The sequence below is a fragment of the Desmodus rotundus genome, chromosome 5 (assembly GCF_022682495.2).
Source record: "Desmodus rotundus isolate HL8 chromosome 5, HLdesRot8A.1, whole genome shotgun sequence".
Lineage (NCBI taxonomy): Eukaryota > Metazoa > Chordata > Mammalia > Chiroptera > Phyllostomidae > Desmodus > Desmodus rotundus.
This window is the reverse complement of record NC_071391.1, coordinates 92,715,457-92,740,492: the sequence shown is the minus strand read 5'-3', so window position 1 is coordinate 92,740,492 and position 25,036 is coordinate 92,715,457.

Here is a 25,036-nt window from a genome sequence, read left to right as displayed (position 1 = left end):
AGGAGATCTTCGGCCTCTGCTATTTTCCTGGAAAAAACAGAGCGGCGAAAAGCCCACGCTCGCAGCTGATTGTCCTGCGAAGGTCTGAAACTGCTATGCTCCTGTTCATTCACTACGGATTGAAAATAATTTCAGTAGCATTTAGTTTAGCACACAACCCACAGCTCTGATATATCAGAAGATTTCTGTTTAAGGATAGTGTTAGAGTTAGGACTAGCATTGCGATTATGGTAAGGATAAGCTTTATTATTAGGGTAGGGATAGGGATAGGGTTAGGGTTAGGGTTAGGGTTAGGGATAGGGATAGGGTTAGGGTTAGGGTTAGGGTTAGGGATAGGGATAGGGATAGGGTTAGGGTTAGGGTTAGGATTAGGGACAGCGTTGGGGATAGGGCTAAGGTTAGGCTTATGGATAGGGTTACGGTTATGGTTAGGTTTAGGGTTAGGGATAGGTTTAGCATTAGCGTTTGGGTTAATGTTACATATAGTTTTAGGGCTAGGGCTAAAGCTAGATGACGGTCGCAGTTAGAGGAGAGTGTGTCATAGAAGATCGTGCATTTCTTCGCTGTCTTGTCCTGTGCTTCATTGAGTCCGTTGTTGACGAGAAAGTTATTCTGTAGATCGTTGCACCGAAATACAGCAAGGTAAAAATAACAGAGCAAAAGAGCTGATCATAAGTTCTGAAGAGGGTATGTGATGTGGTATAAGGCACTCATTTCCAATTCAACTGCTATGAGCACATTGATCTAGTGCTGCGTTCATGCTTAAAGCCACTTCTCAGGAACATGTTGCTTCCCGAGTAACTTGGCAGCTTTCAAACCGTTCACCCCTGCGCTGTGTGAGAGAGTCACTCGAATAGAGTAAGGGGACTGCTAGCTGCACATGTATTTCTACGTTGAAAACACTGTATGGGCAAAGTGAGGTAGTAGGCTGTTGCCTCTATTCTTCCTGGGTCTACGCTTTTCTCATGGAAAAAGTACCTAGGAGAAAACTCTACTGTGGAAGCTCATAACGCTTCAAGGATCACAAAGTGCTATGCTAGCATTCCCTCCGTTGCTGACGGGAGATCGTTTCAGTAGCTCTTGGGCTAAGACACGAGCCGGAGATCCTACATTGCTGCAACGTTCTTGGACAGGATGCTGACAAGAGTACGTACTATGTGACACACCACTGCTTTCATCTCCTACTGAATTGAGAACATTGCTAACACGTCAAATAGTGTGGATGGCTTTTGTTGACAACACTTTTCGCACGACTTGATATAATTCCTGAATGATGCAGGGGAGCGCAAAGTCTTCCCTGCTGTATTCTCAGAGTGGAATGAATGGCCTGGTAGGCCCATGAGGTACTTTTAGCTTCTTCCTCTTTGAATGCTTCACGAACGGGTGGAGTCCGAGGCACGTAGTATAGTCTCCATGGTTTCTTAGGCTACAGTCTTCTTCTCCCAGCACATCTGCTACTGAAATGACCACATTGAGAAGACGTTGAACACTGAGACGGCTTTGGAGAAAAACCCGCTTCCTACGATATAGGTTGATTCCCGGGTGAGTTTGAGGAGCAAACAAATCTTCAGGAATGTATTATCTTCCACTGGGAGTCCCACAGGCTACTCTGACATTCATATTCCCTTAGATCTTCAGAGACTTGGAGGCCAAGTCTCGTATCAGGGCCTAGCGGCCTTCCAACGTCCGGATACGCTTTCCTCGCAGAACGCATATTTTGGCGAAAACAGTGGTAGCTAAGCTGACTCTAGGTCATAGTCGGCATAGTCCTGTGCTTCCGTTCACTCATCTGATTTGGGGAACGTGATTCCACAACTCTGTGGCTAGCAAAGTTACCGCCACGGTGATCATACAGAAAACCAATTGAAATGACGTTCTAAATCGGTGGCTTCTAGCGGCATCCCACACATTCCGCACTCTACTGAAACGAGTCCATTGACCTAGTGTTACCCGCTGGAGATGAAGTTTTCTAATAAGGGACCCTTATGAAACATCCTGATTCCCTAGTTGTTTGGAAGCTTTCCATGAATTCCTTGCTATTCTATAAGAAGGAAATTCAATCGAATAGAGTCAGTGGGCTGTGAGCTTCATGGGCATATCTACGTTCGAGAAACAGTTTTGTCCACAAGACATAGTAGTCAGTAGCTGCAGGAGATCTTCGGCCTCTGCTATTTTCCTGGAAAAAACAGAGCGGCGAAAAGCCCACGCTCGCAGCTGATTGTCCTGCGAAGGTCTGAAACTGCTATGCTCCTGTTCATTCACTACGGATTGAAAATAATTTCAGTAGCATTTAGTTTAGCACACAACCCACAGCTCTGATATATCAGAAGATTTCTGTTTAAGGATAGTGTTAGAGTTAGGACCAGCATTGCGATTATGGTAAGGATAAGCTTTATTATTAGGGTAGGGATAGGGATAGGGTTAGGGTTAGGGTTAGGGTTAGGGATAGTGATAGGGTTAGGGTTAGGGTTAGGGTTAGGGATAGGGATAGGGTTAGGGTTAGGGTTAGGGTTAGGATTAGGGACAGCGTTGGGGATAGGGCTAGGGTTAGGCTTATGGATAGGGTTACGGTTATGGTTAGGTTTAGGGTTAGGGATAGGTTTAGCATTAGCGTTTGGGTTAATGTTACATATAGTTTTAGGGCTAGGGCTAAAGCTAGATGACAGTTGCAGTTAGAGGAAAGTGTGTCATAGAAGATCGTGCATTTCTTAGCTGTCTTGTCCTGCGCTTCATTGAGTCCGTTGTTGACGAGAAAGTTATTCTGTAGATCGTTGCACCGAAATACAGCAAGGTAAAAATAACAGAGCAAAAGAGCTGATCATAAGTTCTGAAGAGGGTATGTGATGTGGTATAAGGCACTCATTTCCAATTCAACTGCTATGAGCACATTGATCTAGTGCTGCGTTCATGCTTAAAGCCACTTCTCAGGAACATGTTGCTTCCTGAGTAACTTGGCAGCTTTCAAACCGTTCACCCCTGCGCTGTGTGAGAGAGTCACTCGAATAGAGTAAGGGGACTGCTAGCTGCACATGTATTTCTACGTTGAAAACACTGTATGGGCAAAGTGAGGTAGTAGGCTGTTGCCTCTATTCTTCCTGGGTCTACGCTTTTCTCATGGAAAAAGTACCTAGGAGAAAACTCTACTGTGGAAGCTCATTCCGCTTCAAGGATCACAAAGTGCTATGCTAGCATTCCCTCCGTTGCTGACGGGAGATCGTTTCAGTAGCTCTTGGGCTAAGACACGAGCTGGAGATCCTACATTGCTGCAACATTCTTGGACAGGATGCTGACAAGAGTACGTACTATGTGACACACCACTGCTTTCATCTCCTACTGAATTGAGAACATTGCTAACACGTCAAATAGTGTGGATGGCTTTTGTTGACAACACTTTTCGCACGACTTGATATAATTCCTGAATGATGCAGGGGAGCGCAAAGTCTTCCCTGCTGTATTCTCAGAGTGGAATGAATGGCCTGGTAGGCCCATGAGGTACTTTTAGCTTCTTCCTCTTTGAATGCTTCACGAACGGGTGGAGTCCGAGGCACGTAGTATAGTCTCCATGGTTTCTTAGGCTACAGTCTTCTTCTCCCAGCACATCTGCTACTGAAATGACCACATTGAGAAGACGTTGAACACTGAGACGGCTTTGGAGAAAAACCCGCTTCCTACGAAATAGGTTGATTCCCGGGTGAGTTTGAGGAGCAAACAAATCTTCAGGAATGTATTATCTTCCACTGGGAGTCCCACAGGCTACTCTGACATTCATATTCCCTTAGATCTTCAGAGACTTGGAGGCCAAGTCTCGTATCAGGGCCTAGCAGCCTTCCAACGTCCGGATACGCTTTCCTCGCAGAACGCATATTTTGGCGAAAACAGTGGTAGCTAAGCTGACTCTAGGTCATAGTCGGCATAGTCCTGTGCTTCCGTTCACTCATCTGATTTGGGGAACGTGATTCCACAACTCTGTGACTAGCAAAGTTACCGCCACGGTGATCATACAGAAAACCAATTGAAATGACGTTCTAAATCGGTGGCTTCTAGCGGCATCCCACACATTCCGCACTCTACTGAAACGAGTCCATTGACCTAGTGTTACCCGCTGGAGATGAAGTTTTCTAATAAGGGACCCTTATGAAACATCCTGATTCCCTAGTTGTTTGGAAATTTTCCATGAATTCCTTGCTATTCTATCAGAAGGAAATTCAATCGAATAGAGTCAGTGGGCTGTGAGCTTCATGGGCATATCTACGTTCGAGAAACAGTTTTGTCCACAAGACATAGTAGTCAGTAGCTGCAGGAGATCTTCGGCCTCTGCTATTTTCCTGGAAAAAACAGAGCGGCGAAAAGCCCACGCTCGCAGCTGATTGTCCTGCGAAGGTCTGAAACTGCTATGCTCCTGTTCATTCACTACGGATTGAAAATAATTTCAGTAGCATTTAGTTTAGCACACAACCCACAGCTCTGATATATCAGAAGATTTCTGTTTAAGGATAGTGTTAGAGTTAGGACTAGCATTGCGATTATGGTAAGGATAAGCTTTATCATTAGGGTAGGGATAGGGATAGGGTTAGGGTTAGGGTTAGGGTTAGGGTTAGGGATAGGGATAGGGTTAGGGTTAGGGTTAGGGTTAGGGATAGGGATAGGGTTAGGGTTAGGGTTAGGGTTAGGATTAGGGACAGCGTTGGGGATAGGGCTAGGGTTAGGCTTATGGATAGGGTTACGGTTATGGTTAGGTTTAGGGTTAGGGATAGGTTTAGCATTAGCGTTTGGGTTAATGTTACATATAGTTTTAGGGCTAGGGCTAAAGCTAGATGACGGTTGCAGTTAGAGGAAAGTGTGTCATAGAAGATCGTGCATTTCTTAGCTGTCTTGTCCTGCGCTTCATTGAGTCCGTTGTTGACGAGAAAGTTATTCTGTAGATCGTTGCACCGAAATACAGCAAGGTAAAAATAACAGAGCAAAAGAGCTGATCATAAGTTCTGAAGAGGGTATGTGATGTGGTATAAGGCACTCATTTCCAATTCAACTGCTATGAGCACATTGATCTAGTGCTGCGTTCATGCTTAAAGCCACTTCTCAGGAACATGTTGCTTCCTGAGTAACTTGGCAGCTTTCAAACAGTTCACCCCTGCGCTGTGTGAGAGAGTCACTCGAATAGAGTAAGGGGACTGCTAGCTGCACATGTATTTCTACGTTGAAAACACTGTATGGGCAAAGTGAGGTAGTAGGCTGTTGCCTCTATTCTTCCTGGGTCTACGCTTTTCTCATGGAAAAAGTACCTAGGAGAAAACTCTACTGTGGAAGCTCATTCCGCTTCAAGGATCACAAAGTGCTATGCTAGCATTCCCTCCGTTGCTGACGGGAGATCGTTTCAGTAGCTCTTGGGCTAAGACACGAGCTGGAGATCCTACATTGCTGCAACATTCTTGGACAGGATGCTGACAAGAGTACGTACTATGTGACACACCACTGCTTTCATCTCCTACTGAATTGAGAACATTGCTAACACGTCAAATAGTGTGGATGGCTTTTGTTGACAACACTTTTCGCACGACTTGATATAATTCCTGAATGATGCAGGGGAGCGCAAAGTCTTCCCTGCTGTATTCTCAGAGTGGAATGAATGGCCTGGTAGGCCCATGAGGTACTTTTAGCTTCTTCCTCTTTGAATGCTTCACGAACGGGTGGAGTCCGAGGCACGTAGTATAGTCTCCATGGTTTCTTAGGCTACAGTCTTCTTCTCCCAGCACATCTGCTACTGAAATGACCACATTGAGAAGACGTTGAACACTGAGACGGCTTTGGAGAAAAACCCGCTTCCTACGAAATAGGTTGATTCCCGGGTGAGTTTGAGGAGCAAACAAATCTTCAGGAATGTATTATCTTCCACTGGGAGTCCCACAGGCTACTCTGACATTCATATTCCCTTAGATCTTCAGAGACTTGGAGGCCAAGTCTCGTATCAGGGCCTAGCGGCCTTCCAACGTCCGGATACGCTTTCCTCGCAGAACGCATATTTTGGCGAAAACAGTGGTAGCTAAGCTGACTCTAGGTCATAGTCGGCATAGTCCTGTGCTTCCGTTCACTCATCTGATTTGGGGAACGTGATTCCACAACTCTGTGACTAGCAAAGTTACCGCCACGGTGATCATACAGAAAACCAATTGAAATGACGTTCTAAATCGGTGGCTTCTAGCGGCATCCCACACATTCCGCACTCTACTGAAACGAGTCCATTGACCTAGTGTTACCCGCTGGAGATGAAGTTTTCTAATAAGGGACCCTTATGAAACATCCTGATTCCCTAGTTGTTTGGAAATTTTCCATGAATTCCTTGCTATTCTATCAGAAGGAAATTCAATCGAATAGAGTCAGTGGGCTGTGAGCTTCATGGGCATATCTACGTTCGAGAAACAGTTTTGTCCACAAGACATAGTAGTCAGTAGCTGCAGGAGATCTTCGGCCTCTGCTATTTTCCTGGAAAAAACAGAGCGGCGAAAAGCCCACGCTCGCAGCTGATTGTCCTGCGAAGGTCTGAAACTGCTATGCTCCTGTTCATTCACTACGGATTGAAAATAATTTCAGTAGCATTTAGTTTAGCACACAACCCACAGCTCTGATATATCAGAAGATTTCTGTTTAAGGATAGTGTTAGAGTTAGGACTAGCATTGCGATTATGGTAAGGATAAGCTTTATTATTAGGGTAGGGATAGGGATAGGGTTAGGGTTAGGGTTAGGGTTAGGGATAGGGATAGGGTTAGGGTTAGGGTTAGGGTTAGGATTAGGGACAGCGTTGGGGATAGGGCTAGGGTTAGGCTTATGGATAGGGTTACGGTTATGGTTAGGTTTAGGGTTAGGGATAGGTTTAGCATTAGCGTTTGGGTTAATGTTACATATAGTTTTAGGGCTAGGGCTAAAGCTAGTTGACGGTCGCAGTTAGAGGAAAGTGTGTCATAGAAGATCGTGCATTTCTTAGCTGTCTTGTCCTGTGCTTCATTGAGTCCGTTGTTGACGAGAAAGTTATTCTGTAGATCGTTGCACCGAAATACAGCAAGGTAAAAATAACAGAGCAAAAGAGCTGATCATAAGTTCTGAAGAGGGTATGTGATGTGGTATAAGGCACTCATTTCCAATTCAACTGCTATGAGCACATTGATCTAGTGCTGCGTTCATGCTTAAAGCCACTTCTCAGGAACATGTTGCTTCCCGAGTAACTTGGCAGCTTTCAAACCGTTCACCCCTGCGCTGTGTGAGAGAGTCACTCGAATAGAGTAAGGGGACTGCTAGCTGCACATGTATTTCTACGTTGAAAACACTGTATGGGCAAAGTGAGGTAGTAGGCTGTTGCCTCTATTCTTCCTGGGTCTACGCTTTTCTCATGGAAAAAGTACCTAGGAGAAAACTCTACTGTGGAAGCTCATTCCGCTTCAAGGATCACAAAGTGCTATGCTAGCATTCCCTCCGTTGCTGACGGGAGATCGTTTCAGTAGCTCTTGGGCTAAGACACGAGCCGGAGATCCTACATTGCTGCAACGTTCTTGGACAGGATGCTGACAAGAGTACGTACTATGTGACACACCACTGCTTTCATCTCCTGCTGAATTGAGAACATTGCTAACACGTCAAATAGTGTGGATGGCTTTTGTTGACAACACTTTTCGCACGACTTGATATAATTCCTGAATGATGCAGGGGAGCGCAAAGTCTTCCCTGCTGTATTCTCAGAGTGGAATGAATGGCCTGGTAGGCCCATGAGGTACTTTTAGCTTCTTCCTCTTTGAATGCTTCACGAACGGGTGGAGTCCGAGGCACGTAGTATAGTCTCCATGGTTTCTTAGGCTACAGTCTTCTTCTCCCAGCACATCTGCTACTGAAATGACCACATTGAGAAGACGTTGAACACTGAGACGGCTTTGGAGAAAAACCCGCTTCCTACGAAATAGGTTGATTCCCGGGTGAGTTTGAGGAGCAAACAAATCTTCAGGAATGTATTATCTTCCACTGGGAGTCCCACAGGCTACTCTGACATTCATATTCCCTTAGATCTTCAGAGACTTGGAGGCCAAGTCTCGTATCAGGGCCTAGCAGCCTTCCAACGTCCGGATACGCTTTCCTCGCAGAACGCATATTTTGGCGAAAACAGTGGTAGCTAAGCTGACTCTAGGTCATAGTCGGCATAGTCCTGTGCTTCCGTTCACTCATCTGATTTGGGGAACGTGATTCCACAACTCTGTGACTAGCAAAGTTACCGCCACGGTGATCATACAGAAAACCAATTGAAATGACGTTCTAAATCGGTGGCTTCTAGCGGCATCCCACACATTCCGCACTCTACTGAAACGAGTCCATTGACCTAGTGTTACCCGCTGGAGATGAAGTTTTCTAATAAGGGACCCTTATGAAACATCCTGATTCCCTAGTTGTTTGGAAATTTTCCATGAATTCCTTGCTATTCTATCAGAAGGAAATTCAATCGAATAGAGTCAGTGGGCTGTGAGCTTCATGGGCATATCTACGTTCGAGAAACAGTTTTGTCCACAAGACATAGTAGTCAGTAGCTGCAGGAGATCTTCGGCCTCTGCTATTTTCCTGGAAAAAACAGAGCGGCGAAAAGCCCACACTCGCAGCTGATTGTCCTGCGAAGGTCTGAAACTGCTATGCTCCTGTTCATTCACTACGGATTGAAAATAATTTCAGTAGCATTTAGTTTAGCACACAACCCACAGCTCTGATATATCAGAAGATTTCTGTTTAAGGATAGTGTTAGAGTTAGGACTAGCATTGCGATTATGGTAAGGATAAGCTTTATCATTAGGGTAGGGATAGGGATAGGGTTAGGGTTAGGGTTAGGGTTAGGGATAGGGATAGGGTTAGGGTTAGGGTTAGGGTTAGGGATAGGGATAGGGTTAGGGTTAGGGTTAGGGTTAGGATTAGGGACAGCGTTGGGGATAGGGCTAGGGTTAGGCTTATGGATAGGGTTACGGTTATGGTTAGGTTTAGGGTTAGGGATAGGTTTAGCATTAGCGTTTGGGTTAATGTTACATATAGTTTTAGGGCTAGGGCTAAAGCTAGATGACGGTTGCAGTTAGAGGAAAGTGTGTCATAGAAGATCGTGCATTTCTTAGCTGTCTTGTCCTGTGCTTCATTGAGTCCGTTGTTGACGAGAAAGTTATTCTGTAGATCGTTGCACCGAAATACAGCAAGGTAAAAATAACAGAGCAAAAGAGCTGATCATAAGTTCTGAAGAGGGTATGTGATGTGGTATAAGGCACTCATTTCCAATTCAACTGCTATGAGCACATTGATCTAGTGCTGCGTTCATGCTTAAAGCCACTTCTCAGGAACATGTTGCTTCGCGAGTAACTTGGCAGCTTTCAAACCGTTCACCCCTGCGCTGTGTGAGAGAGTCACTCGAATAGAGTAAGGGGACTGCTAGCTGCACATGTATTTCTACGTTGAAAACACTGTATGGGCAAAGTGAGGTAGTAGGCTGTTGCCTCTATTCTTCCTGGGTCTACGCTTTTCTCATGGAAAAAGTACCTAGGAGAAAACTCTACTGTGGAAGCTCATTCCGCTTCAAGGATCACAAAGTGCTATGCTAGCATTCCCTCCGTTGCTGACGGGAGATCGTTTCAGTAGCTCTTGGGCTAAGACACGAGCCGGAGATCCTACATTGCTGCAACATTCTTGGACAGGATGCTGACAAGAGTACGTACTATGTGACACACCACTGCTTTCATCTCCTACTGAATTGAGAACATTGCTAACACGTCAAATAGTGTGGATGGCTTTTGTTGACAACACTTTTCGCACGACTTGATATAATTCCTGAATGATGCAGGGGAGCGCAAAGTCTTCCCTGCTGTATTCTCAGAGTGGAATGAATGGCCTGGTAGGCCCATGAGGTACTTTTAGCTTCTTCCTCTTTGAATGCTTCACGAACGGGTGGAGTCCGAGGCACGTAGTATAGTCTCCATGGTTTCTTAGGCTACAGTCTTCTTCTCCCAGCACATCTGCTACTGAAATGACCACATTGAGAAGACGTTGAACACTGAGACGGCTTTGGAGAAAAACCCGCTTCCTACGAAATAGGTTGATTCCCGGGTGAGTTTGAGGAGCAAACAAATCTTCAGGAATGTATTATCTTCCACTGGGAGTCCCACAGGCTACTCTGACATTCATATTCCCTTAGATCTTCAGAGACTTGGAGGCCAAGTCTCGTATCAGGGCCTAGCAGCCTTCCAACGTCCGGATACGCTTTCCTCGCAGAACGCATATTTTGGCGAAAACAGTGGTAGCTAAGCTGACTCTAGGTCATAGTCGGCATAGTCCTGTGCTTCCGTTCACTCATCTGATTTGGGGAACGTGATTCCACAACTCTGTGACTAGCAAAGTTACCGCCACGGTGATCATACAGAAAACCAATTGAAATGACGTTCTAAATCGGTGGCTTCTAGCGGCATCCCACACATTCCGCACTCTACTGAAACGAGTCCATTGACCTAGTGTTACCCGCTGGAGATGAAGTTTTCTAATAAGGGACCCTTATGAAACATCCTGATTCCCTAGTTGTTTGGAAGCTTTCCATGAATTCCTTGCTATTCTATCAGAAGAAAATTCAATCGAATAGAGTCAGTGGGCTGTGAGCTTCATGGGCATATCTACGTTCGAGAAACAGTTTTGTCCACAAGACATAGTAGTCAGTAGCTGCAGGAGATCTTCGGCCTCTGCTATTTTCCTGGAAAAAACAGAGCGGGGAAAAGCCCACGCTCGCAGCTGATTGTCCTGCGAAGGTCTGAAACTGCTATGCTCCTGTTCATTCACTACGGATTGAAAATAATTTCAGTAGCATTTAGTTTAGCACGCAACCCACAGCTCTGATATATCAGAAGATTTCTGTTTAAGGATAGTGTTAGAGTTAGGACTAGCATTGCGATTATGGGAAGGATAAGCTTTATTATTAGGGTAGGGATAGGGATAGGGTTAGGGTTAGGGTTAGGGTTAGGGATAGGGATAGGGTTAGGGTTAGGGTTAGGGTTAGGATTAGGGACAGCGTTGGGGATAGGGCTAGGGTTAGGCTTATGGATAGGGTTACGGTTATGGTTAGGTTTAGGGTTAGGGATAGGTTTAGCATTAGCGTTTGGGTTAATGTTACATATAGTTTTAGGGCTAGGGCTAAAGCTAGATGACGGTTGCAGTTAGAGGAAAGTGTGTCATAGAAGATCGTGCATTTCTTAGCTGTCTTGTCCTGCGCTTCATTGAGTCCGTTGTTGACGAGAAAGTTATTCTGTAGATCGTTGCACCGAAATACAGCAAGGTAAAAATAACAGAGCAAAAGAGCTGATCATAAGTTCTGAAGAGGGTATGTGATGTGGTATAAGGCACTCATTTCCAATTCAACTGCTATGAGCACATTGATCTAGTGCTGCGTTCATGCTTAAAGCCACTTCTCAGGAACATGTTGCTTCCTGAGTAACTTGGCAGCTTTCAAACCGTTCACCCCTGCGCTGTGTGAGAGAGTCACTCGAATAGAGTAAGGGGACTGCTAGCTGCACATGTATTTCTACGTTGAAAACACTGTATGGGCAAAGTGAGGTAGTAGGCTGTTGCCTCTATTCTTCCTGGGTCTACGCTTTTCTCATGGAAAAAGTACCTAGGAGAAAACTCTACTGTGGAAGCTCATTCCGCTTCAAGGATCACAAAGTGCTATGCTAGCATTCCCTCCGTTGCTGACGGGAGATCGTTTCAGTAGCTCTTGGGCTAAGACACGAGCTGGAGATCCTACATTGCTGCAACATTCTTGGACAGGATGCTGACAAGAGTACGTACTATGTGACACACCACTGCTTTCATCTCCTACTGAATTGAGAACATTGCTAACACGTCAAATAGTGTGGATGGCTTTTGTTGACAACACTTTTCGCACGACTTGATATAATTCCTGAATGATGCAGGGGAGCGCAAAGTCTTCCCTGCTGTATTCTCAGAGTGGAATGAATGGCCTGGTAGGCCCATGAGGTACTTTTAGCTTCTTCCTCTTTGAATGCTTCACGAACGGGTGGAGTCCGAGGCACGTAGTATAGTCTCCATGGTTTCTTAGGCTACAGTCTTCTTCTCCCAGCACATCTGCTACTGAAATGACCACATTGAGAAGACGTTGAACACTGAGACGGCTTTGGAGAAAAACCCGCTTCCTACGAAATAGGTTGATTCCCGGGTGAGTTTGAGGAGCAAACAAATCTTCAGGAATGTATTATCTTCCACTGGGAGTCCCACAGGCTACTCTGACATTCATATTCCCTTAGATCTTCAGAGACTTGGAGGCCAAGTCTCGTATCAGGGCCTAGCGGCCTTCCAACGTCCGGATACGCTTTCCTCGCAGAACGCATATTTTGGCGAAAACAGTGGTAGCTAAGCTGACTCTAGGTCATAGTCGGCATAGTCCTGTGCTTCCGTTCACTCATCTGATTTGGGGAACGTGATTCCACAACTCTGTGACTAGCAAAGTTACCGCCACGGTGATCATACAGAAAACCAATTGAAATGACGTTCTAAATCGGTGGCTTCTAGCGGCATCCCACACATTCCGCACTCTACTGAAACGAGTCCATTGACCTAGTGTTACCCGCTGGAGATGAAGTTTTCTAATACGGGACCCTTATGAAACATCCTGATTCCCTAGTTGTTTGGAAGCTTTCCATGAATTCCTTGCTATTCTATCAGAAGGAAATTCAATCGAATAGAGTCAGTGGGCTGTGAGCTTCATGGGCATATCTACGTTCGAGAAACAGTTTTGTCCACAAGACATAGTAGTCAGTAGCTGCAGGAGATCTTCGGCCTCTGCTATTTTCCTGGAAAAAACAGAGCGGCGAAAAGCCCACGCTCGCAGCTGATTGTCCTGCGAAGGTCTGAAACTGCTATGCTCCTGTTCATTCACTACGGATTGAAAATAATTTCAGTAGCATTTAGTTTAGCACACAACCCACAGCTCTGATATATCAGAAGATTTCTGTTTAAGGATAGTGTTAGAGTTAGGACTAGCATTGCGATTATGGTAAGGATAAGCTTTATTATTAGGGTAGGGATAGGGATAGGGTTAGGGTTAGGGGTAGGGTTAGGGATAGGGATAGGGTTAGGGTTAGGGTTAGGGTTAGGATTAGGGACAGCGTTGGGGATAGGGCTAGGGTTAGGCTTATGGATAGGGTTACGGTTATGGTTAGGTTTAGGGTTAGGGATAGGTTTAGCATTAGCGTGGGTTAATGTTACATATAGTTTTAGGGCTAGGGCTAAAGCTAGTTGACGGTCGCAGTTAGAGGAAAGTGTGTCATAGAAGATCGTGCATTTCTTAGCTGTCTTGTCCTGTGCTTCATTGAGTCCGTTGTTGACGAGAAAGTTATTCTGTAGATCGTTGCACCGAAATACAGCAAGGTAAAAATAACAGAGCAAAAGAGCTGATCATAAGTTCTGAAGAGGGTATGTGATGTGGTATAAGGCACTCATTTCCAATTCAACTGCTATGAGCACATTGATCTAGTGCTGCGTTCATGCTTAAAGCCACTTCTCAGGAACATGTTGCTTCCCGAGTAACTTGGCAGCTTTCAAACCGTTCACCCCTGCGCTGTGTGAGAGAGTCACTCGAATAGAGTAAGGGGACTGCTAGCTGCACATGTATTTCTACGTTGAAAACACTGTATGGGCAAAGTGAGGTAGTAGGCTGTTGCCTCTATTCTTCCTGGGTCTACGCTTTTCTCATGGAAAAAGTACCTAGGAGAAAACTCTACTGTGGAAGCTCATTCCGCTTCAAGGATCACAAAGTGCTATGCTAGCATTCCCTCCGTTGCTGACGGGAGATCGTTTCAGTAGCTCTTGGGCTAAGACACGAGCTGGAGATCCTACATTGCTGCAACATTCTTGGACAGGATGCTGACAAGAGTACGTACTATGTGACACACCACTGCTTTCATCTCCTACTGAATTGAGAACATTGCTAACACGTCAAATAGTGTGGATGGCTTTTGTTGACAACACTTTTCGCACGACTTGATATAATTCCTGAATGATGCAGGGGAGCGCAAAGTCTTCCCTGCTGTATTCTCAGAGTGGAATGAATGGCCTGGTAGGCCCATGAGGTACTTTTAGCTTCTTCCTCTTTGAATGCTTCACGAACGGGTGGAGTCCGAGGCACGTAGTATAGTCTCCATGGTTTCTTAGGCTACAGTCTTCTTCTCCCAGCACATCTGCTACTGAAATGACCACATTGAGAAGACGTTGAACACTGAGACGGCTTTGGAGAAAAACCCGCTTCCTACGAAATAGGTTGATTCCCGGGTGAGTTTGAGGAGCAAACAAATCTTCAGGAATGTATTATCTTCCACTGGGAGTCCCACAGGCTACTCTGACATTCATATTCCCTTAGATCTTCAGAGACTTGGAGGCCAAGTCTCGTATCAGGGCCTAGCGGCCTTCCAACGTCCGGATACGCTTTCCTCGCAGAACGCATATTTTGGCGAAAACAGTGGTAGCTAAGCTGACTCTAGGTCATAGTCGGCATAGTCCTGTGCTTCCGTTCACTCATCTGATTTGGGGAACGTGATTCCACAACTCTGTGACTAGCAAAGTTACCGCCACGGTGATCATACAGAAAACCAATTGAAATGACGTTCTAAATCGGTGGCTTCTAGCGGCATCCCACACATTCCGCACTCTACTGAAACGAGTCCATTGACCTAGTGTTACCCGCTGGAGATGAAGTTTTCTAATACGGGACCCTTATGAAACATCCTGATTCCCTAGTTGTTTGGAAGCTTTCCATGAATTCCTTGCTATTCTATCAGAAGGAAATTCAATCGAATAGAGTCAGTGGGCTGTGAGCTTCATGGGCATATCTACGTTCGAGAAACAGTTTTGTCCACAAGACATAGTAGTCAGTAGCTGCAGGAGATCTTCGGCCTCTGCTATTTTCCTGGAAAAAACAGAGCGGCGAAAAGCCCACGCTCGCAGCTGATTGTCCTGCGAAGGTCTGAAACTGCTATGCTCCTGTTCATTCACTACGGATTGAAAATAATTTCAGTAGCATTTAGTTTAGCACACAACCCACAGCTCTGATATATCAGAAGATTTCTGTTTAAGGATAGTGTTAGAGTTAGGACTAGCATTGCGATTATGGTAAGGATAAGCTTTATTATTAGGGTAGGGATAGGGATAGGGTTAGGGTTAGGGTTAGGGTTAGGGATAGGGATAGGGTTAGGGTTAGGGTTAGGGTTAGGATTAGGGACAGCGTTGGGGATAGGGCTAGGGTTAGGCTTATGGATAGGGTTACGGTTATGGTTAGGTTTAGGGTTAGGGATAGGTTTAGCATTAGCGTGGGTTAATGTTACATATAGTTTTAGGGCTAGGGCTAAAGCTAGTTGACGGTCGCAGTTAGAGGAAAGTGTGTCATAGAAGATCGTGCATTTCTTAGCTGTCTTGTCCTGTGCTTCATTGAGTCCGTTGTTGACGAGAAAGTTATTCTGTAGATCGTTGCACCGAAATACAGCAAGGTAAAAATAACAGAGCAAAAGAGCTGATCATAAGTTCTGAAGAGGGTATGTGATGTGGTATAAGGCACTCATTTCCAATTCAACTGCTATGAGCACATTGATCTAGTGCTGCGTTCATGCTTAAAGCCACTTCTCAGGAACATGTTGCTTCCCGAGTAACTTGGCAGCTTTCAAACCGTTCACCCCTGCGCTGTGTGAGAGAGTCACTCGAATAGAGTAAGGGGACTGCTAGCTGCACATGTATTTCTACGTTGAAAACACTGTATGGGCAAAGTGAGGTAGTAGGCTGTTGCCTCTATTCTTCCTGGGTCTACGCTTTTCTCATGGAAAAAGTACCTAGGAGAAAACTCTACTGTGGAAGCTCATTCCGCTTCAAGGATCACAAAGTGCTATGCTAGCATTCCCTCCGTTGCTGACGGGAGATCGTTTCAGTAGCTCTTGGGCTAAGACACGAGCCGGAGATCCTACATTGCTGCAACGTTCTTGGACAGGATGCTGACAAGAGTACGTACTATGTGACACACCACTGCTTTCATCTCCTACTGAATTGAGAACATTGCTAACACGTCAAATAGTGTGGATGGCTTTTGTTGACAACACTTTTCGCACGACTTGATATAATTCCTGAATGATGCAGGGGAGCGCAAAGTCTTCCCTGCTGTATTCTCAGAGTGGAATGAATGGCCTGGTAGGCCCATGAGGTACTTTTAGCTTCTTCCTCTTTGAATGCTTCACGAACGGGTGGAGTCCGAGGCACGTAGTATAGTCTCCATGGTTTCTTAGGCTACAGTCTTCTTCTCCCAGCACATCTGCTACTGAAATGACCACATTGAGAAGACGTTGAACACTGAGACGGCTTTGGAGAAAAACCCGCTTCCTACGAAATAGGTTGATTCCCGGGTGAGTTTGAGGAGCAAACAAATCTTCAGGAATGTATTATCTTCCACTGGGAGTCCCACAGGCTACTCTGACATTCATATTCCCTTAGATCTTCAGAGACTTGGAGGCCAAGTCTCGTATCAGGGCCTAGCGGCCTTCCAACGTCCGGATACGCTTTCCTCGCAGAACGCATAATTTGGCGAAAACAATGTTAGCTAAGCTGACTCTAGGTCATAGTCGGCATAGTCCTGTGCTTCCGTTCACTCATCTGATTTGGGGAACGTGATTCCACAACTCTGTGACTAGCAAAGTTACCGCCACGGTGATCATACAGAAAACCAATTGAAATGACGTTCTAAATCGGTGGCTTCCAGCGGCATCCCACACATTCCGCACTCTACTGAAACGAGTCCATTGACCTAGTGTTACCCGCTGGAGATGAAGTTTTCTAATACGGGACCCTTATGAAACATCCTGATTCCCTAGTTGTTTGGAAGCTTTCCATGAATTCCTTGCTATTCTATCAGAAGGAAATTCAATCGAATAGAGTCAGTGGGCTGTGAGCTTCACGGGCATATCTACGTTCGAGAAACAGTTTTGTCCACAAGACATAGTAGTCAGTAGCTGCAGGAGATCTTCGGCCTCTGCTATTTTCCTGGAAAAAACAGAGCGGCGAAAAGCCCACACTCGCAGCTGATTGTCCTGCGAAGGTCTGAAACTGCTATGCTCCTGTTCATTCACTACGGATTGAAAATAATTTCAGTAGCATTTAGTTTAGCACACAACCCACAGCTCTGATATATCAGAAGATTTCTGTTTAAGGATAGTGTTAGAGTTAGGACTAGCATTGCGATTATGGTAAGGATAAGCTTTATCATTAGGGTAGGGATAGGGATAGGGTTAGGGTTAGGGTTAGGGTTAGGGATAGGGATAGGGTTAGGGTTAGGGTTAGGGTTAGGGATAGGGATAGGGTTAGGGTTAGGGTTAGGGTTAGGATTAGGGACAGCGTTGGGGATAGGGCTAGGGTTAGGCTTATGGATAGGGTTACGGTTATGGTTAGGTTTAGGGTTAGGGATAGGTTTAGCATTAGCGTTTGGGTTAATGTTACATATAGTTTTAGGGCTAGGGCTAAAGCTAGATGACGGTCGCAGTTAGAGGAAAGTGTGTCATAGAAGATCGTGCATTTCTTAGCTGTCTTGTCCTGTGCTTCATTGAGTCCGTTGTTGACGAGAAAGTTATTCTGTAGATCGTTGCACCGAAATACAGCAAGGTAAAAATAACAGAGCAAAAGAGCTGATCATAAGTTCTGAAGAGGGTATGTGATGTGGTATAAGGCACTCATTTCCAATTCAACTGCTATGAGCACATTGATCTAGTGCTGCGTTCATGCTTAAAGCCACTTCTCAGGAACATGTTGCTTCCCGAGTAACTTGGCAGCTTTCAAACCGTTCACCCCTGCGCTGTGTGAGAGAGTCACTCGAATAGAGTAAGGGGACTGCTAGCTGCACATGTATTTCTACGTTGAAAACACTGTATGGGCAAAGTGAGGTAGTAGGCTGTTGCCTCTATTCTTCCTGGGTCTACGCTTTTCTCATGGAAAAAGTACCTAGGAGAAAACTCTACTGTGGAAGCTCATTCCGCTTCAAGGATCACAAAGTGCTATGCTAGCATTCCCTCCGTTGCTGACGGGAGATCGTTTCAGTAGCTCTTGGGCTAAGACACGAGCCGGAGATCCTACATTGCTGCAACGTTCTTGGACAGGATGCTGACAAGAGCACGTACTATGTGACACACCACTGCTTTCATCTCCTACTGAATTGAGAACATTGCTAACACGTCAAATAGTGTGGATGGCTTTTGTTGACAACACTTTTCGCACGACTTGACATAATTCCTGAATGATGCAGGGGAGCGCAAAGTCTTCCCTGCTGTATTCTCAGAGTGGAATGAATGGCCTGGTAGGCCCATGAGGTACTTTTAGCTTCTTCCTCTTTGAATGCTTCACGAACGGGTGGAGTCCGAGGCACGTAGTATAGTCTCCATGGTTTCTTAGGCTACAGTCTTCTTCTCCCAGCACATCTGCTACTGAAATGACCACATTGAGAAGACGTTGAACACTGAGACGGCTTTGGAGAAAAACCCGCTTCCTACGAAATAGGTTGATTCCCGGGTGAGTTTGAGGAGCAAACAAATCTTCAGGAATGTATTATCTTCCACTGGGAGTCCCACAGGCTACTCTGACATTCATATTCCCTTAGATCTTCAGAGACTTGGAGGCCAAGTCTCGTATCAGGGCCTAGCGGCCTTCCAACGTCCGGATACGCTTTCCTCGCAGAACGCATAATTTGGCGAAAACAATGTTAGCTAAGCTGACTCTAGGTCATAGTCGGCATAGTCCTGTGCTTCCGTTCACTCATCTGATTTGGGGAACGTGATTCCACAACTCTGTGACTAGCAAAGTTACCGCCACGGTGATCATACAGAAAACCAATTGAAATGACGTTCTAAATCGGTGGCTTCTAGCGGCATCCCACACATTCCGCACTCTACTGAAACGAGTCCATTGACCTAGTGTTACCCGCTGGAGATGAAGTTTTCTAATACGGGACCCTTATGAAACATCCTGATTCCCTAGTTGTTTGGAAGCTTTCCATGAATTCCTTGCTATTCTATCAGAAGGAAATTCAATCGAATAGAGTCAGTGGGCTGTGAGCTTCATGGGCATATCTACGTTCGAGAAACAGTTTTGTCCACAAGACATAGTAGTCAGTAGCTGCAGGAGATCTTCGGCCTCTGCTATTTTCCTGGAAAAAACAGAGCGGCGAAAAGCCCACACTCGCAGCTGATTGTCCTGCGAAGGTCTGAAACTGCTATGCTCCTGTTCATTCACTACGGATTGAAAATAATTTCAGTAGCATTTAGTTTAGCACACAACCCACAGCTCTGATATATCAGAAGATTTCTGTTTAAGGATAGTGTTAGAGTTAGGACTAGCATTGCGATTAAGGTAAGGATAAGCTTTATTATTAGGGTAGGGATAGGGATAGGGTTAGGGTTAGGGTTAGGGTTAGGGATAGGGATAGGGTTAGGGTTAGGGTTAGGGTTAGGATTAGGGACAGCGTTGGGGATAGGGCTAGGGTTAGGCTTATGGATAGGGTTACGGTTATGGTTAGGTTTAGGGTTAGGGATAGGTTTAGCATTAGCGTTTGGGTTAATGTTACATATAGTTTTAGGGCTAGGGCTAAAGCTAGATGACGGTTGCAGTTAGAGGAAAGTGTGTCATAGAAGATCGTGCATTTCTTAGCTGTCTTGTCCTGCGCTTCATTGAGTCCGTTGTTGACGAGAAAGTTATTCTGTAGATCGTTGCACCGAAATACAGCAAGGTAAAAATAACAGAGCAAAAGAGCTGATCATAAGTTCTGAAGAGGGTATGTGATGTGGTATAAGGCACTCATTTCCAATTCAACTGCTATGAGCACATTGATCTAGTGCTGCGTTCATGCTTAAAGCCACTTCTCAGGAACATGTTGCTTCCTGAGTAACTTGGCAGCTTTCAAACAGTTCACCCCTGCGCTGTGTGAGAGAGTCACTCGAATAGAGTAAGGGGACTGCTAGCTGCACATGTATTTCTACGTTGAAAACACTGTATGGGCAAAGTGAGGTAGTAGGCTGTTGCCTCTATTCTTCCTGGGTCTACGCTTTTCTCATGGAAAAAGTACCTAGGAGAAAACTCTACTGTGGAAGCTCATTCCGCTTCAAGGATCACAAAGTGCTATGCTAGCATTCCCTCCGTTGCTGACGGGAGATCGTTTCAGTAGCTCTTGGGCTAAGACACGAGCTGGAGATCCTACATTGCTGCAACATTCTTGGACAGGATGCTGACAAGAGTACGTACTATGTGACACACCACTGCTTTCATCTCCTACTGAATTGAGAACATTGCTAACACGTCAAATAGTGTGGATGGCTTTTGTTGACAACACTTTTCGCACGACTTGATATAATTCCTGAATGATGCAGGGGAGCGCAAAGTCTTCCCTGCTGTATTCTCAGAGTGGAATGAATGGCCTGGTAGGCCCATGAGGTACTTTTAGCTTCTTCCTCTTTGAATGCTTCACGAACGGGTGGAGTCCGAGGCACGTAGTATAGTCTCCATGGTTTCTTAGGCTACAGTCTTCTTCTCCCAGCACATCTGCTACTGAAATGACCACATTGAGAAGACGTTGAACACTGAGACGGCTTTGGAGAAAAACCCGCTTCCTACGAAATAGGTTGATTCCCGGGTGAGTTTGAGGAGCAAACAAATCTTCAGGAATGTATTATCTTCCACTGGGAGTCCCACAGGCTACTCTGACATTCATATTCCCTTAGATCTTCAGAGACTTGGAGGCCAAGTCTCGTATCAGGGCCTAGCGGCCTTCCAACGTCCGGATACGCTTTCCTCGCAGAACGCATATTTTGGCGAAAACAGTGGTAGCTAAGCTGACTCTAGGTCATAGTCGGCATAGTCCTGTGCTTCCGTTCACTCATCTGATTTGGGGAACGTGATTCCACAACTCTGTGACTAGCAAAGTTACCGCCACGGTGATCATACAGAAAACCAATTGAAATGACGTTCTAAATCGGTGGCTTCTAGCGGCATCCCACACATTCCGCACTCTACTGAAACGAGTCCATTGACCTAGTGTTACCCGCTGGAGATGAAGTTTTCTAATAAGGGACCCTTATGAAACATCCTGATTCCCTAGTTGTTTGGAAATTTTCCATGAATTCCTTGCTATTCTATCAGAAGGAAATTCAATCGAATAGAGTCAGTGGGCTGTGAGCTTCATGGGCATATCTACGTTCGAGAAACAGTTTTGTCCACAAGACATAGTAGTCAGTAGCTGCAGGAGATCTTCGGCCTCTGCTATTTTCCTGGAAAAAACAGAGCGGCGAAAAGCCCACGCTCGCAGCTGATTGTCCTGCGAAGGTCTGAAACTGCTATGCTCCTGTTCATTCACTACGGATTGAAAATAATTTCAGTAGCATTTAGTTTAGCACACAACCCACAGCTCTGATATATCAGAAGATTTCTGTTTAAGGATAGTGTTAGAGTTAGGACTAGCATTGCGATTATGGTAAGGATAAGCTTTATTATTAGGGTAGGGATAGGGATAGGGTTAGGGTTAGGGTTAGGGTTAGGGATAGGGATAGGGTTAGGGTTAGGGTTAGGGTTAGGATTAGGGACAGCGTTGGGGATAGGGCTAGGGTTAGGCTTATGGATAGGGTTACGGTTATGGTTAGGTTTAGGGTTAGGGATAGGTTTAGCATTAGCGTTTGGGTTAATGTTACATATAGTTTTAGGGCTAGGGCTAAAGCTAGTTGACGGTCGCAGTTAGAGGAAAGTGTGTCATAGAAGATCGTGCATTTCTTAGCTGTCTTGTCCTGTGCTTCATTGAGTCCGTTGTTGACGAGAAAGTTATTCTGTAGATCGTTGCACCGAAATACAGCAAGGTAAAAATAACAGAGCAAAAGAGCTGATCATAAGTTCTGAAGAGGGTATGTGATGTGGTATAAGGCACTCATTTCCAATTCAACTGCTATGAGCACATTGATCTAGTGCTGCGTTCATGCTTAAAGCCACTTCTCAGGAACATGTTGCTTCCCGAGTAACTTGGCAGCTTTCAAACCGTTCACCCCTGCGCTGTGTGAGAGAGTCACTCGAATAGAGTAAGGGGACTGCTAGCTGCACATGTATTTCTACGTTGAAAACACTGTATGGGCAAAGTGAGGTAGTAGGCTGTTGCCTCTATTCTTCCTGGGTCTACGCTTTTCTCATGGAAAAAGTACCTAGGAGAAAACTCTACTGTGGAAGCTCATTCCGCTTCAAGGATCACAAAGTGCTATGCTAGCATTCCCTCCGTTGCTGACGGGAGATCGTTTCAGTAGCTCTTGGGCTAAGACACGAGCCGGAGATCCTACATTGCTGCAACGTTCTTGGACAGGATGCTGACAAGAGTACGTACTATGTGACACACCACTGCTTTCATCTCCTGCTGAATTGAGAACATTGCTAACACGTCAAATAGTGTGGATGGCTTTTGTTGACAACACTTTTCGCACGACTTGATATAATTCCTGAATGATGCAGGGGAGCGCAAAGTCTTCCCTGCTGTATTCTCAGAGTGGAATGAATGGCCTGGTAGGCCCATGAGGTACTTTTAGCTTCTTCCTCTTTGAATGCTTCACGAACGGGTGGAGTCCGAGGCACGTAGTATAGTCTCCATGGTTTCTTAGGCTACAGTCTTCTTCTCCCAGCACATCTGCTACTGAAATGACCACATTGAGAAGACGTTGAACACTGAGACGGCTTTGGAGAAAAACCCGCTTCCTACGAAATAGGTTGATTCCCGGGTGAGTTTGAGGAGCAAACAAATCTTCAGGAATGTATTATCTTCCACTGGGAGTCCCACAGGCTACTCTGACATTCATATTCCCTTAGATCTTCAGAGACTTGGAGGCCAAGTCTCGTATCAGGGCCTAGCAGCCTTCCAACGTCCGGATACGCTTTCCTCGCAGAACGCATATTTTGGCGAAAACAGTGGTAGCTAAGCTGACTCTAGGTCATAGTCGGCATAGTCCTGTGCTTCCGTTCACTCATCTGATTTGGGGAACGTGATTCCACAACTCTGTGACTAGCAAAGTTACCGCCACGGTGATCATACAGAAAACCAATTGAAATGACGTTCTAAATCGGTGGCTTCTAGCGGCATCCCACACATTCCGCACTCTACTGAAACGAGTCCATTGACCTAGTGTTACCCGCTGGAGATGAAGTTTTCTAATAAGGGACCCTTATGAAACATCCTGATTCCCTAGTTGTTTGGAAATTTTCCATGAATTCCTTGCTATTCTATCAGAAGGAAATTCAATCGAATAGAGTCAGTGGGCTGTGAGCTTCATGGGCATATCTACGTTCGAGAAACAGTTTTGTCCACAAGACATAGTAGTCAGTAGCTGCAGGAGATCTTCGGCCTCTGCTATTTTCCTGGAAAAAACAGAGCGGCGAAAAGCCCACACTCGCAGCTGATTGTCCTGCGAAGGTCTGAAACTGCTATGCTCCTGTTCATTCACTACGGATTGAAAATAATTTCAGTAGCATTTAGTTTAGCACACAACCCACAGCTCTGATATATCAGAAGATTTCTGTTTAAGGATAGTGTTAGAGTTAGGACTAGCATTGCGATTATGGTAAGGATAAGCTTTATCATTAGGGTAGGGATAGGGATAGGGTTAGGGTTAGGGTTAGGGTTAGGGATAGGGATAGGGTTAGGGTTAGGGTTAGGGTTAGGGATAGGGATAGGGTTAGGGTTAGGGTTAGGGTTAGGATTAGGGACAGCGTTGGGGATAGGGCTAGGGTTAGGCTTATGGATAGGGTTACGGTTATGGTTAGGTTTAGGGTTAGGGATAGGTTTAGCATTAGCGTTTGGGTTAATGTTACATATAGTTTTAGGGCTAGGGCTAAAGCTAGATGACGGTTGCAGTTAGAGGAAAGTGTGTCATAGAAGATCGTGCATTTCTTAGCTGTCTTGTCCTGTGCTTCATTGAGTCCGTTGTTGACGAGAAAGTTATTCTGTAGATCGTTGCACCGAAATACAGCAAGGTAAAAATAACAGAGCAAAAGAGCTGATCATAAGTTCTGAAGAGGGTATGTGATGTGGTATAAGGCACTCATTTCCAATTCAACTGCTATGAGCACATTGATCTAGTGCTGCGTTCATGCTTAAAGCCACTTCTCAGGAACATGTTGCTTCGCGAGTAACTTGGCAGCTTTCAAACCGTTCACCCCTGCGCTGTGTGAGAGAGTCACTCGAATAGAGTAAGGGGACTGCTAGCTGCACATGTATTTCTACGTTGAAAACACTGTATGGGCAAAGTGAGGTAGTAGGCTGTTGCCTCTATTCTTCCTGGGTCTACGCTTTTCTCATGGAAAAAGTACCTAGGAGAAAACTCTACTGTGGAAGCTCATTCCGCTTCAAGGATCACAAAGTGCTATGCTAGCATTCCCTCCGTTGCTGACGGGAGATCGTTTCAGTAGCTCTTGGGCTAAGACACGAGCCGGAGATCCTACATTGCTGCAACATTCTTGGACAGGATGCTGACAAGAGTACGTACTATGTGACACACCACTGCTTTCATCTCCTACTGAATTGAGAACATTGCTAACACGTCAAATAGTGTGGATGGCTTTTGTTGACAACACTTTTCGCACGACTTGATATAATTCCTGAATGATGCAGGGGAGCGCAAAGTCTTCCCTGCTGTATTCTCAGAGTGGAATGAATGGCCTGGTAGGCCCATGAGGTACTTTTAGCTTCTTCCTCTTTGAATGCTTCACGAACGGGTGGAGTCCGAGGCACGTAGTATAGTCTCCATGGTTTCTTAGGCTACAGTCTTCTTCTCCCAGCACATCTGCTACTGAAATGACCACATTGAGAAGACGTTGAACACTGAGACGGCTTTGGAGAAAAACCCGCTTCCTACGAAATAGGTTGATTCCCGGGTGAGTTTGAGGAGCAAACAAATCTTCAGGAATGTATTATCTTCCACTGGGAGTCCCACAGGCTACTCT